This window comes from Mus caroli, unplaced genomic scaffold (assembly GCF_978045245.1).
Source record: "Mus caroli unplaced genomic scaffold, Mus_caroli_1 scaffold_9, whole genome shotgun sequence".
NCBI classification, from domain to species: domain Eukaryota; kingdom Metazoa; phylum Chordata; class Mammalia; order Rodentia; family Muridae; genus Mus; species Mus caroli.
This window is the reverse complement of record NW_028227264.1, coordinates 124,905,483-124,919,238: the sequence shown is the minus strand read 5'-3', so window position 1 is coordinate 124,919,238 and position 13,756 is coordinate 124,905,483. Positions and strand designations below refer to the sequence as shown.

Sequence of the window (13,756 nt, the reverse complement as noted above, 5' to 3'; positions counted from 1 at the left end):
AGGTGGAACTCTGTCTCCCTCCTTATTTGGAGACTTCATTGAGATCGCCTTCATATATTTTAGGAAGTTTCTACTGCACTAGGTTTTCCCACTGCCCCTCAAATACCTCTCAGCTCCACTTAACTTTCTCCTTGTTCCCTCTCTCAACCCTATCTCCCCTACCCTTTCCACTTGATCCTCCCATTCCTGTCGCCATCTAACCCCAGTCTACCCATAAAATCTATTTTTCCTTTCCAGGGAGATCTATGTGTTCCCCCTAGTCCTTTCCTCTATGCCTATCCTCCGAGTCTATAGATTATAGCTTGGTTATCATTGATTTAATGGCATATATATATATACATATGTATATATATATATATATATATATATACATATATATATATATATATATATATATATATATATACATATATATATATATATATGACCACATGCCATATTTATATTTCTGTACCTTGTCTACTTCACTCAGGATGATTTTTTTTCTAATTTTGTCCATTCTCCTGCAAATTTTATGATATCATTTCTTTTTAACATCCAACCAATACTCCATTGTATAAATGTATTACATTCTATTAATTCATGCTTCTGCTAATTAACATTTAGGTTGTTTCCAGTTTCTGGCTGCTATGAACAGAGCAGCAATACACATGGTTCAACAGGCGTCTTTGCGGTAGGGTGAAGCATCCTTGGGTATATATGCCCAAGACTAGTATAGCTGGATTTTGAGGTATATGGATGTCCATCTTTCTGAAGAAATGTCATACTGATTTCCATACTGATTGTTCAAGTTTTACTCCCACCAGCAATGGTATAAAATGGAATATAAAAATTGTTTTGATTTGAATGACCTCCTTTAAGAATGGTTTTGTCCCTTCCTTTTCTCAGTACCTTTCCCTGTCTTCATTGATCCCAGGCTGACGAGATAGTCGTTCACAGTCTTTGTATAAGTTCTAGCATGCTTCCAAAGACGTGTGCCACCACACCCGGCCTTACTGCATTCATGTTTGTGACTCTGTCCCCCTGAAACAGTACCTGGTATATAGTCAAGCTACAGCAAATATCTATTGGGTGAGGATTTGAAAAAAAAATAATGGATTAAAACCAAGTCTGATTCTTTGTTCAGAGGGCAAAACCCTCAAGGCAGGGGTAGCCCAGGAGAGAAAGCACAGCTCAAGGGTGACTCCTTGAACAAGTGCAAAGTTGCTGAGTCCGGGAGTATCTGAAAGGGAGCTGAGGAAAAACGTGGAGTGTGCTTCAGAGAACTGGCACATCAGTGAATTAGGACTGTTGTTATATGGATCGAATGAGACAGCTCCCAGCATGCTTTGAATGACATGGACACAGTGGACACAGTAAAGCATGCCAGAATTTAATCGAAAGGAATTTGTGGTGAGAGCTGGTAATAATTGGAAAAATAGGCACGAAGAAGTTGAGAAAAAGTTGAGAGATTTATTTAGCTACTGTGAATTATTGATGAGTTATCAGTGCCCATATGTGTTCAAAATAGGTTTGCATTGTCAAGTTTTCAATGGATAGCATAGATTAATATAATTCACTAGAATGTGACATACATATAAATGAGTGATGTTATCTCTTCTGCAGATCCTGCTCCCTGCCACAGGCCATGCTGCATGCTCTTGTGTGCAGTACCTTTACTTATGGCAATGTAATTATTCACATCATACAGATGAGGAAACAGAGGGCTAGAAAGTTCAATCAACTTTTTTTTTTTGGTCAAAGAACTTTAAATATCAAACCTGGCATTAAATCTATTCTAATTGAATAGGAAACCTGCGCTTCACTGTACCATGACTCCGAGTCTCTCTGAGTGCATGCTAGTTTTCTGCATGAGGTTCAAATTATTTAACTATGTGTCAACTTATTTCTGTTTATGTCCTTTGTTCCTTTTGCATCATTGCAATTCTGGACACTGTGAGAGGTATTATGGCTATAACATATCCATGTGACTCATGTGTGTGTGTGTGTGTGTGTGTGTGTGGTATGCGTGCATGTGTAAGTGTGTGTATGTGTGTATATATGTTTGTGTTTTTATGTGTTTATACATATGTATGTGTGTATATGTATGTGTACATGTATGTGTGCATGTGTGTGTATTGAAAAATATGGAATTAGAGATATAGATAATCATGTAATAACAATGTTAGAGAGCGGTTTAAAGAAAACAGTAGTATTGTTCCTTAAGTAGATTACAGAGAAACATCCTCAGGTGCTTTCTTCACTGTGGCTAAGAGTAATTAGATTTACAATGTAACTTACTGTAACCGAAGAGGATGCTTAAAATAGCTTTAGAGAAGTGGTACCACACAAGTGTAATCAAGCCCAGAAATTTGACGCATCGGCCTCTCCACAGCCTTTTCACTGTGCAGATGGGTTTGTGGTGAAATTTAGAATTGTTAGAGAAAAGTGCGACATCTAAACAGTCTTTGAAAACTGAATAAATGTCATAGCTACTTCCAGCGTGAGATGGAGACAGTGCAGTTATCAAGATGACCTACATCAGCTCTCAAAGAAGCATAAATATCCACAGTGATGACGCCTCTACTACTTTTTAAAGAGCAACATGCCTCCCGATTCAACTCATGAAGGGATATTATGCTGAAAATATGGGTAGAGCATTACCTAAGTAGGAATACTGACCTTAAGATATTGATATTTGACATAAAATTTTACTAAGATAGGAAAATATTTCTTTTAAGACAAACAAAAACTACACACACACACAAACACACACACACACACACACACACACACATCAAAGAAAACACATCAAAATGTGAATTTTTATCAGTTGTTAACACCGAGAAACTGGCCTTTTCAGGCTTGTACTATAATATAAATACCTAGTTTTTAAGAAATATTGGGACTGTAGAAGATTCAGCGACCTGTTTGTGTGATGCTTCCTTCCTTTCACCTAGATACACGCGAGGCGTAATTTGACTTCTTGACTTCTTTTTCGTCTAAAGTATCTTCATAGGCAACAAAACCCGGCAATTTCCCAATAGGTAGATATACTTGTAGTCAATAGTGAACTTCAAAATCCTGAGACTGAGTTTCTGGGCCATCATGGAACAGCTCATATGCTTTCATAAAGTGTAAATATGTGTTAAAGGAAAGGAAAGCAAGAATTAAAGCCATCGTCCTCTATGGACTCTGTCAGGCATGGTCAACCTCTAACTCTGGGAGTCAACAGTACCATTTGAGTTCACATTTGAGAACTTTGTAGTTGAGCTACAAAGAATAAGAAATTATGTAAAACCCATAACATTTAGAGCCAGTTCAGGCCGCTATGTTTGATCACATCCACAGCTGGAGTATGTACACCTTTCGTGTGAGGCTTCCCTCTCATTGCCTTCCCTGCAAAGTTCTTGTCCTCTGAGTAAGTCTCCCAATTCTCCTTCCAAAAGCCATTCTGGAGTGCCATGCTCATAGGAGGGAAACTTCAAACTTTGTTTTAAGGACTAGATAGGAGCCCACTTACTTGAAAATAATGGACATTATTTTTTTAAATAGGACCTCGCACACTAAGATGGAGAAGACTCAAAGCCGTGAGATAACATGAAAAGAGGTGTGGGGTGAAATTAGGGCATTTAGTAGAAGCAAAGCGATGCTGTGTCCATGATCCTTTGTTTCCTGCTTTGGTATTTGTGATTAGTAGAGTGGGGTGAGTCGGTGACAAAGATAAAATGATGGAGGTGGCTTTAGAATGGTAGCCATGGTGGAGGTAGAATCAGCTTTGGTGGTACTAGTGAAGGGAAGGCATCTGAAGACCTTGAGGGAGTGACCAGGGCAAAAATGACATCCAACACAGACAATAGAAAGCCAGAGGATTATGCCCAGCTATGAGAAAACTACAGATTCTGGTGATGGAAAGAGTTCCAGGAAGCTGCCAGGACTTTAAAGAACAAGGCTCTCAGACATCTTATGTCCAAGGGCTGAAACAGTGCCCACTGGAAGCTTAACATTTATACCATGGAGCTGAGTGGTCCAAGAGTCTGTCAGCATGCAAGGTCTATTTAAGAGTTGTGAAACAAGCAGCCACTTCCTGCTCTTGGTTGCTGGGACCTGCTGCAGCTCCTCACTTCTGCTAGAAACCTGGAATTGCAATGCCTTCTACATGCTAGGACTGCCCATGGTTCAAGCCCAGTCTGGGAGCTCCCAATATAAGTGTCATGAACCATTAGTCTATGGCTTTTAAAATCCAGACCAAAGGGGTTCCTAATTCATAGATTAGAACTTTGAACCTGTGAATCTACCAGTCCTGTGCTTAGACCTTGGGCATTGTAAGCCTGGGACTGCTGGATGTTCTTACCTACCCACTATTCCTATTTAGGCAGAGCACATTTGGTTGGTACCAAAATTGGAATTATGCTGAGCTTTCTGTTAAATTCCTGAATGTGTGGAGAAGAGAAGGCAAGAGACTAGGAGTTGACTATTAATTTGGAAGAAGTGTCAAGGATCTAGCCAATATCAAGGAGATTCTAGGATGAGATTGATAGAAGAGACATTAAAGACTGTATCAAAAGCAGGAATCTATAGGTTAGACATACAGTATCAATGTTGAAGACTTCAGTAACAGAGGTAGTCAAAGTGGCCATGAAGTTCAAGCTGGGAGTGAATTATTTTAGAAAGAAGAGAATAGCGACAGGCAGAGGTCATGATTTTTTTTTTGAATGAAGTTACTGATTGTAGTCTATGAGTATTGATTGCCATCATTAATTATGAGAGTATTTTGGGATGGTGAAAAATGGATTTTGAAGACATGATCTAAAAGAAGATAGATGAGTCTTAGTGTTTAGGGTGAAGTGGCTTTAAAATGAATCTCAGTGAAGATGGATCTCTTCTCAGGAAGGAGAAGAGATAAAAATACAATGGCCACAGAAAAATTCCATGGAGCCTTTGCATGTGCTACACCAGACCTGAATGGATAGAGAAAAGAAATCTAACTCAGTCTTTGGAAGGGAAAATATTTTGGCTACGTTATAGAGTCCTGGTTGAAAAGGGTTGGTCTAATTGTTTGTTTATAAGTGAAAGTCTACGGGGTGTACAAGGCTGTGAAAGGCACCCAAAGTTGTGTGACAAAGTAGAGAGAGTGACCCAAAGGGGAAATGCACAGATGGATGAATAATAGGCTGAGAAATGGTATCATTGGAGGAAGGAGTTTATTTGGGTCATGAGAGCAATATCCAGAGATGCATCACAGGACCTGAGGCCATCCTGGCTTTAGATGTGTAGCTGAGTGCATTTTCCTTTCTGTGTTGCAAATACTGCTGTCCCCTGGTTTAACACACACTTTCCTTTTCAGGACATCGGAGTGACAGTTCTTGGGGCACTGGGCTTCTGTTACTTACTAATCAGTTCAGTAGGTCACTTGGATGAAATTAACTGGATTTATGCATCTAGCTTTGTGGGCTTGATTAATATTTGACGAATAGATTCTACCATGGACCTATGTGTGTGCTTAAAATATTTTTAATTTTTGTATATAATATTTAAATATTTTTCAATGTTTTATTTCTGAAAGAGTTATGCCATATTAACTTAACATTTAGAATCTACATATCCCGCTCCTTTTTACTTATTTGTAAGTCTCTTTGCTCTCAGTGAATTAATTGCTCTTGTTACATATCAAAAAAATGTCCACTCAGCACTTTGGTAACTGTAAAACAAATTAGTTTGCTGTATAGAATCACTTGTTCAGCTATCCATAAAAAGGAAGGTTTGCTTTTAAAGAGAATTCATGGCAGTCTTGACAGAATTCCTACAGAAAGCTCAATAAGGTTTAGCAGGAGTGAAGTCCATTCATGCATTTGTTTTGAATACATTTGGTGTTTGTTTAGGGGTAGTATCCTTTAACTGTTTGACTTTGTGGTCAGGATGAGACATCTTAAGAGTGGATCAGGAACTCTGGTCCTTAAAGCTCAACAACACCAAGGACTTATGCTCCGCATACCTTTGCTCCTCTGTCTCTGAAATGGACGTGTTAGCCTTGGCAGAATGCTTGGAAGGATCAGAGCGGCCAATTTCACTTCTCAGTAGTTCCTTCCTTCAGGTTATATTGAACAAAAATCCATCTCTCTGTAGTTCTAATCCAATTGCTTCAATTCTAGATCTCAGAATTACCTGGAAAAGTTGAAAACTTCTTAGAACTGAGTTTCCCCCTATGAGAGTTCAATTTCTCTTATTTTTGCAGCCACCTTGGTTTTGAAACACAATCATGATTTTTTTTCTTCTTCTTCAAAATTTTATTTTCCCAAGAACAACAACTGAATAGAAACGCAAGAACAACCCTGCAAGCCCCTCAGCCAAGATCCATGGTGAGATTCAGAAGCCCTGTGTCTTCCCCTCCCTTCTGTACTCAGCAGGGAGCAGGGAGCAGCCTGCAGAGGGTGTACTCTCCTCCTGAATCCAGCAGGGGACTTCAGAATGGAGAGGCTTTGGTTCAGGCTCAGTCCCACGCTCCCTAGATGGAGTTCTTTGAGGTTTGTCCTTCAGAGCTTCGCATCACGCTCCTGTAAAAACAATGTATATAAAGATTAGTGTGTTCAGTGGGGTTCAGAGAACAGAAGGCGGATAGGGAGTCTGCCTCTCCGTACATCTCCGGATGGCTTTTCCCCACAGATCCCCCCACCCCAACCGCTCAGTGCTGTCTACAGCCCTTGCTTAGTAATATCACAAGTCTGCATGGTGACATCTTGACTAGACAAGCTGACAAGGAGGGTGTTTGTAATGTGTTTTGGCATTCTGGTTCTTAATGGCTATTACTATTGTTGTTGTTATTATTATTTTAGTAAAACAGCAAACAGATTCTATTTGCTTTCAGTGCCCGTAGACTTTTTTCATCTCAGACACAAATGGGAAGGTAGGGCATTTACATCCCTAGTTTAAAGGTATGTGAATAAGATTCATTCATTAAACATTTCTTTCTGCTAAAGCTTTGAGATTAATTTAAAAAGAAACAATTTGGAATAATGTTTTCTCTTTTTATTTTTATTCTAAGATAGTGGGTGGTCTACTTTACCTCCTTGTATATTAATATTTTAGTTGTCTTATATATATATTTTTAAAAAGTATTGTGCTAAGATACTTACCAAACAATACAATAGAATTCCTTGGCCTTGACCCTGACCTGGTTTCATTTACAGCCACAGAAATGGCTCTATAGTTTTCTCTTCTGCCTCCTGACTTTCAAAGGTCACCTCTTGTGACTGCATAACCTTACCACAGCAGGTTTGTTTCTGTGTGCTGAGATAGGATCTGCTGTCTCACACTGGCCATTTAGCTGCAGAAGGAATGTTATTCTTCGACCTTGAACAGCGAGCGCCCTTGCATTCTCCCCCCTCGGGTTAGTCAGCTGCAAATCAGCTGACTTGACTTATGTTTTTGCCCTTGTCAGTAGTCACTCGCTTTAAATTCTCCTTCCGTACTGTTCACCAGTTGCTTCCAAAACAAACATGTTTCGAGGGGCTCACGTGGAAAGAGAGAGGAGATTTCAAAGAAGGTGGTAGCTAGCTTTGCCATTGTTTTGTCTCTATTATTAACACTAACTATCCAGATATTAATATTCTCTTCAAGGAAACTTTTGATAAGCCCTAATGACCACTGAGAATTTATAAGTGTAACCATGATTAGACTACACGCTCCTGACCTGAGGGGAGAAACTGTCTCCTAAGAGAATAGGTTATCTTTCATTTCTGCTGAGATTCTGCATGTAAATCTCGATCACATTAAACATCTACATTCACTCAGGTTTCTGATACAGTCCTTTATTTTGGGCTGATTTTGTTTGTTATGTACATTAATGCACATAAAAGCTAAATCTCCTTCTGTTTTTTTCTTTATCATTTTCCAGATAACAGTACACCTTGTGTGAACGTGAATGCTGTCTTCACCGAATTGCACCACCCTTCATATGTTACTAGGTATGTAATGGTGCGTGCCCAACTGCACTGCTCTTTAAATGAGCACCTTTACCAAGTACACGTCATGTGGGACTCTGTTAAAACGTGCTCTCCTTATTAGTTAGAAAAGATCCAGTGTCCTAGCTAATACATTTTGTCTATAACTGAAATTCCTAAATCCAGCCATGAGAAAGGCTAGATATAAGTACATTGCAAAATGCCAAAGACTATTAAAATAGCAGGATGGAAATATCAGCTTTCTAAAATATATGGCTGTTCAGACCGCCTGATCATGCTCTACAAAATTACGGAATAAAAAATATTGCTGAGCCTGCTGGTACATGTCTGTAATCCCAGTGCTTGGGAGGCTAAGGCAGGAGGATTACCACTAGTTGGAGACAAACTCAGGCTACATAAGTTCTATCCCACTCACAACTACTTGTGTGATAGATTACACATAGCTTTCCACAGACACTAACATTCATGCTTGACTTTTTTTCTCTTAATGTTTTTCTTTCCCTTTTTATTTGTGTTGATATTTGAGTAGCTGTAGATCAAGTGAATTCTCTTACTTTATGGGCTTTCTAAAAGAAGAGCTTATACTTTAGGTACTGGTTTTATACTAATGGAATTTTAAAAATAAATTGATTTTAAACACATGAAAGTCTTATTAAACTCTCTGCATTCTAGACATGGGGTTTCAGAAGGTCGGACACACTAACATTCTTCAAGGTGAAGTTACTTGTAAGACCATGCCAAACAAAAAAGGGTTTATGTTTTTATTTATTTTTTTTATTTTTTTGGTTTTTCAAGACAGGGTTTCTCTGAGCCCTGGCTGTCCTGGAACTCACTTTGTAGACCAGGCTGGCCTCGAACTCGGAAATCCACCTGCCTCTGCCTCCAGAGTGCTGGGATTAAAGGCGTGCGCCACCACGCCCGGCGGGTTTATGTTTTTAAACTACTTTTAAAAGATGTATTTGTTAGACATGATATTATAAATGTTAAACAAGTCTCATCAGCTCACAAACACATGAAATTCAGATCTATTTATGTTTCTTTAAAAAACTAAAATCAAGGAAACATGTTAATATAAATGGAAAAAATTATTGGCCTGCTTTCTTATGACAAAATAGTGTAAATTAAATGACAGAGAATCTGAAGTTATGGATAAAAATCAGGAATTCCTTATTTTTAATTTTTAAAATACATTGAAAGTTGAGGTTATAGGAGAAAGAAAAAAGAAAACTTCCTTAATTCACTCTCAATATTATTATTTTCCCGAAATATTAATTGTATATTATCCCACATGAGAATGGCAATGTGGAAGAAAATACCTTTTAAGCTCTTAGAGCAAGAAGCATAAATATGTAGACATATTGGGGAATTGTAACAGACAATGGGAATAATCCATCATATCTATAAATGACATTAGTTTAAAGTGCACCTGTCCATAGCTGTCACTGAAAACAGAAAGCTAAATGTAATAAGATTATAGCCTTAAATATGTTTAATCAAATATGCAGATTTTACTCAACCTAACATGATAATATGAGTAACTAGGTAAATTACATAGTAATATTCATTTTTAATTTCAACTGAGTTTAATTATTGCCACAAAGAGCATTTTGCACAACTTTTTTAAAAATTTTTTTTACTACTTTAGGATAGTTGTGCATGAATAATCTGGTTGTTATTATCGTGGAACTTACATCGCCAACAGATTGCCTGTCTGAATCCCCTGTGTTAGTCCATAAGCTCAAGCAGAGCCTCTGGCCAGACCAGGAGAACTTCAGGAGTCCATGCTACTTCTGTCTGCTCTTCTGTCTTTGCTCTCAGGAGATGATTTCAGAAACCTTACACCAGGCTGTCCTGTTCTAGATATCTCATTCTTTTCAACTGCACCTTTAAAGTTGATTGTATTGGTTTAGAAACCAGTATAACATCACGTTTTACATTCGGAAGTCTTATTTTTCAAATAAATAATCACTAGGCATCTTATATTTATTCATTTATATGAAATAGTACTTTTTCTGCTTTAGCAACCACTGTTACTAGTGTTAAGAATCATTTTATTATTATTTCATTGCTAATTAGTATACTAGATATTTTCAAAATGTTAATTTAATTAACTAATAATCATGATTTGGTGGTAGGTACTACTGTCTTTTCTTTTACCCTTTCTTAGTTAAGGGAATTAGAAATAGAAGTCAAAATTTTGTTACAAAATATATAGAATCAAGGAATATAAATGATCAGATTTTAGTTATGTTTCTATGGTATTTCAGGATCATTTCATACTTTCCTTGTCTTACTGGAGTGTTGTTTTTAGTTTTTAGATTAATATCAGTGGAGTTAAATGTATTTTTAGAGGAATTTCAAGTTTTTTCAAACATACATGCATGCTCTAATATACATTATCACACAGGGAAAGATTACTTTTCGTATCATTATTTTAAACATCATTATTTAAAAATTTAAAAAACACTAGATTGAAATGAATTTGTGACTTTTTGCATAAACCATAATTTTTGTAAACTTGAGTTGGACAGAAAACATAAGTGTATGCATTATAGTTAGAATACAGGGTCACTACTAATGGTGTGTGCTTGTTGAGTTACCTGATCCTTCCATGCCTAATAAAGACTTAACATCAACTGCAGAGCTTTATAGAAAGCCAATAGTGATTCCATCTACAGCAAGAGAAAGCTGCATGGTAGAACTCACTCAGACATGGAGTTAGACACTTACTGTTAACACATACTGGAATATTTCCATGGTTACCCTCTCTTCCTTGGTACCTCTAGGAGTCAAGCTTGGCAAGTGGTGCTCTCCTGTGGAGACTTACACAAGGGTATCCAGGCACCGAGAACTCAGAACAGTACACCAGTAGAGCTATCTTGTGAGTTCCCTTGATGTGCAATGGTATGTCCGTCTGTCTGCTTCCCCCAACTCATGGCATTTGTTAAATTGGGACATTTTGACATGGATGAATCTAAACTTTAATCTTTAGCTTTGTCCTGTAAGCATATTATGATTGTTGGGGAAGTTTGTACTGTGTTATGTAGCTCCTACTGGATATACACTTCCCTGGCATCTTCTGTCATTGCCACTGGTAAGAGCTGGAGCTCAGACTGTGGCTTCTGTTGTATGGTTTCAACTCTTGGTGTGGATGCTTCCAGATTAAAATCTGTTCAAACACAGTATTTTCATCTATAAAGTGAGAACCTTGCAAAGTTTCTTCATTTTGACAATTACAAAAATGATTCTAGTTTATTTAAAGTGCAAAGTTTGGAACAAATTTGACAAACCTTTGAAGCCAAGTAAACTTAACTATTATTGTGATTGTTATATATATTCCATAAGCGTGTTCTATTGTCTAAAAAGGTTGGATATAGTAATGTCCAAAATTTAGGACTGGCAGCTTTGGGGTAAATACATTTTAATGAAACTAAATATCTCATCAGCACAGTGTGACGTCATATAATTTTTTAAGTGCCATGCTTTTAAGTCATTCTCTTTCTTGTTATCATTATTACAAGTATTAATTAATTAATTATTAACGGACCACAATTAGCAGACTCGGCAATGTTTCATTTCATGGGAATTGTTTACCTTTCTGTCTTAGCCTCATTATCTTTAGAGTCCTTATGTTTGTGTTGATATCACTGTTCAAGCATGCAGAGACCTTGGCACCAGGAAAAGCCTGCACCATCCTTTAAGAAATGTTTCAAAAGTAAGGGAAGCCTCCTTGAAATGTTGCTTCCCATGATGTTCTGTAAGAAGGACTTGTTAGATGGATGGGTAGAGATGTTCTTCATCTGGGAGTGGTGTTGGCTCTTTGGGTAGAAAACAAACCTTTGATTAGCCTGTTAGAGCTCTCTCACAGAATCTACGTCACAAGGTACATACTTTCATTTACCCAGCTAGCATGAGTTGTATACATTTTAATCTTAATGGAGAAATGTCCCTCCAAGGCTTTCCAGGTATGGGGCTAAACCTCTAAGAACTTGAAGTGGCAGTTAGGCAGCGAGTTAAGATCTGTTTATTGCATCCAGCTACCCACACAGAGGCCAGTGGCTCCACACTGTGTGTGCCAAACAGTTTTTAATTGTGCATTACTCTTACAGAGCAGCCTGTCTGTGCCTGTCTTTTAACATCCCCCCGCCCCCGCCCGCCCCGGCTTTCTATAAGGAAAACAAAGAAATCCAAACAAAACACATTCTTTGCACAGACATCTGAAACACGAGAGGAGCTGCCGATTTAAATTGGATACTTCAACATTATCCTCACAAGCCTGTCGGGTATGTGATTAAGAAACAGACAATGACACTGTGCTCGTGGCTAAATGAGATTTCTCTGTCGTTCTCCACACAGAGCTGCTCCTTTTGTGGTACGATACAGGGAGGACCGTCTGTCTGTCCCCACTTTACAATTCTACCTTTCCCACATTTTCGAATTCCCATCTCATTCACCTGAACATAGCGAAGAGTCACAGAGCGCCAAGAGGCTTTCCCCAAAGGACTGATGATGTACACAGGTCCTTGGTGACCTCAAAGATGAACTTCAACATTCTAGATAAGTCATTGCTCTTTCTTGCCCCAGCTTTAACTTAAATATGACTTTAAAAAGAAACAAAAAGCACACATAAAAGCTTGCTGCAATGAGTTAGCAGGAAGTGTCATATCCCTACTACTCCTGCGGCTTCTCTATCTCTCTTTCTAGAATTCCTTTAAAGGGGAGAAGGTGAGCACAGCCAGCTTATCTCTAGTAGTCACAAAGCACTCTTCTACCACACAGCATCACTGTCCCAAGACTCACAAGGTGTGTCCTGTGGGTCGACATCAGGGGTAGCCATTAAACATGGCCTTTACCTTCAGGCTCAGTTGGCTAAATACATGTTTTGGGTACTACCTCCTTGTTAAAGGTATTTTGTTTATTGTAATTTTTTTCATACAATATATTTTAATCATTTTCTTTCTCCTCCAGTTTCTCCTGAATTCTTCCCAACTGCCTATGTTCTTTGTTTTCTCTTTCTCCAAACAATAAAAACAATAAGCACACATATACACAGAGAGAGAGAGAGAGAGAGAGAGAGAGAGAGAGAGAGAGAGAGAGAGAGAGAGAGAGAGAGAGAGAGAGAGAGAGAGGAAGAGGGAGGGAGCGAGACAGAGACAGAGACAGAGAGACACAGAGAGAGACAGAGAAAGACAGAGTCAAAGAGACAGGATCAAAATCAACAAGCAAAAACCTAATAGAACAACAACAACAAAAAAGCTCAATCAAAGGAAAAAGTCAAAATGTTAAAAGAAATACCATCGAGTTGGTTTTATTTTTTCCCACTACTCTTGGACATGGGGCCTTCCCTGAGGTATGGTTAATATACTCAATGAGACCGCACTGGACAAACTTTTTCCTTCTCTAGCAAGCATCAGTTGCACCTAGCTTCTTGCTTAGATGTAGAAGCCCATGTCCATTTCTGCTTCGAGGGGCTTGGAGTCTAAATAGACTGATTACTGTGCATGCCTCTATATCTTCTGCAATATCCTTGTGAGTTCATATGGGCATCAGTCCTGGTGTGGCTGGAAGACATTGTTACTTTGGAGTCATTTGTCACCTCTGGCTCTTAAGGTCATTCTACCTCCTCTTCCATGGAGATCACTGGCCTTGATGAGGATATCATTTAGCACTCAATACCTCAACATCCCTCACTCTTTTTATGTTGTCCAGCTGTAGGTCTCAGCGGTTTTATTTTTGGTTTGTTTGTTTTTTGTTTTTGTTTTTGTTTTCCTATCTAGTGCGCTGGAAATGTCTGTTTTCTTTTTAATTTTTATTCA

The 13,756-nt window shown here is 38.3% G+C and overlaps 1 protein-coding gene across 8 annotated transcripts in view; it reads left to right on the top strand.

Moving 5' to 3' along the window:
• Slc16a7 (solute carrier family 16 member 7) overlaps window positions 1–13,756 on the top strand; it is a 164,965-nt gene that overhangs the window by 48,686 nt on the left and 102,523 nt on the right. For 4 of the 8 annotated variants that reach the window (XM_029482308.2, XM_021174687.3, XM_029482307.2 and 1 more), the window contains 2 exons: window positions 7,874–7,943; window positions 10,727–10,821. The gene's annotated coding sequence lies outside the window, so the exon portion shown is untranslated. Of the gene's footprint in view, window positions 1–7,873; window positions 7,944–10,726; window positions 10,845–13,756 lie in introns of all 8 variants that reach the window. The other 4 variants (XM_085843225.1, XM_021174686.3, XM_085843229.1 and 1 more) reach the window with 2 other exon arrangements.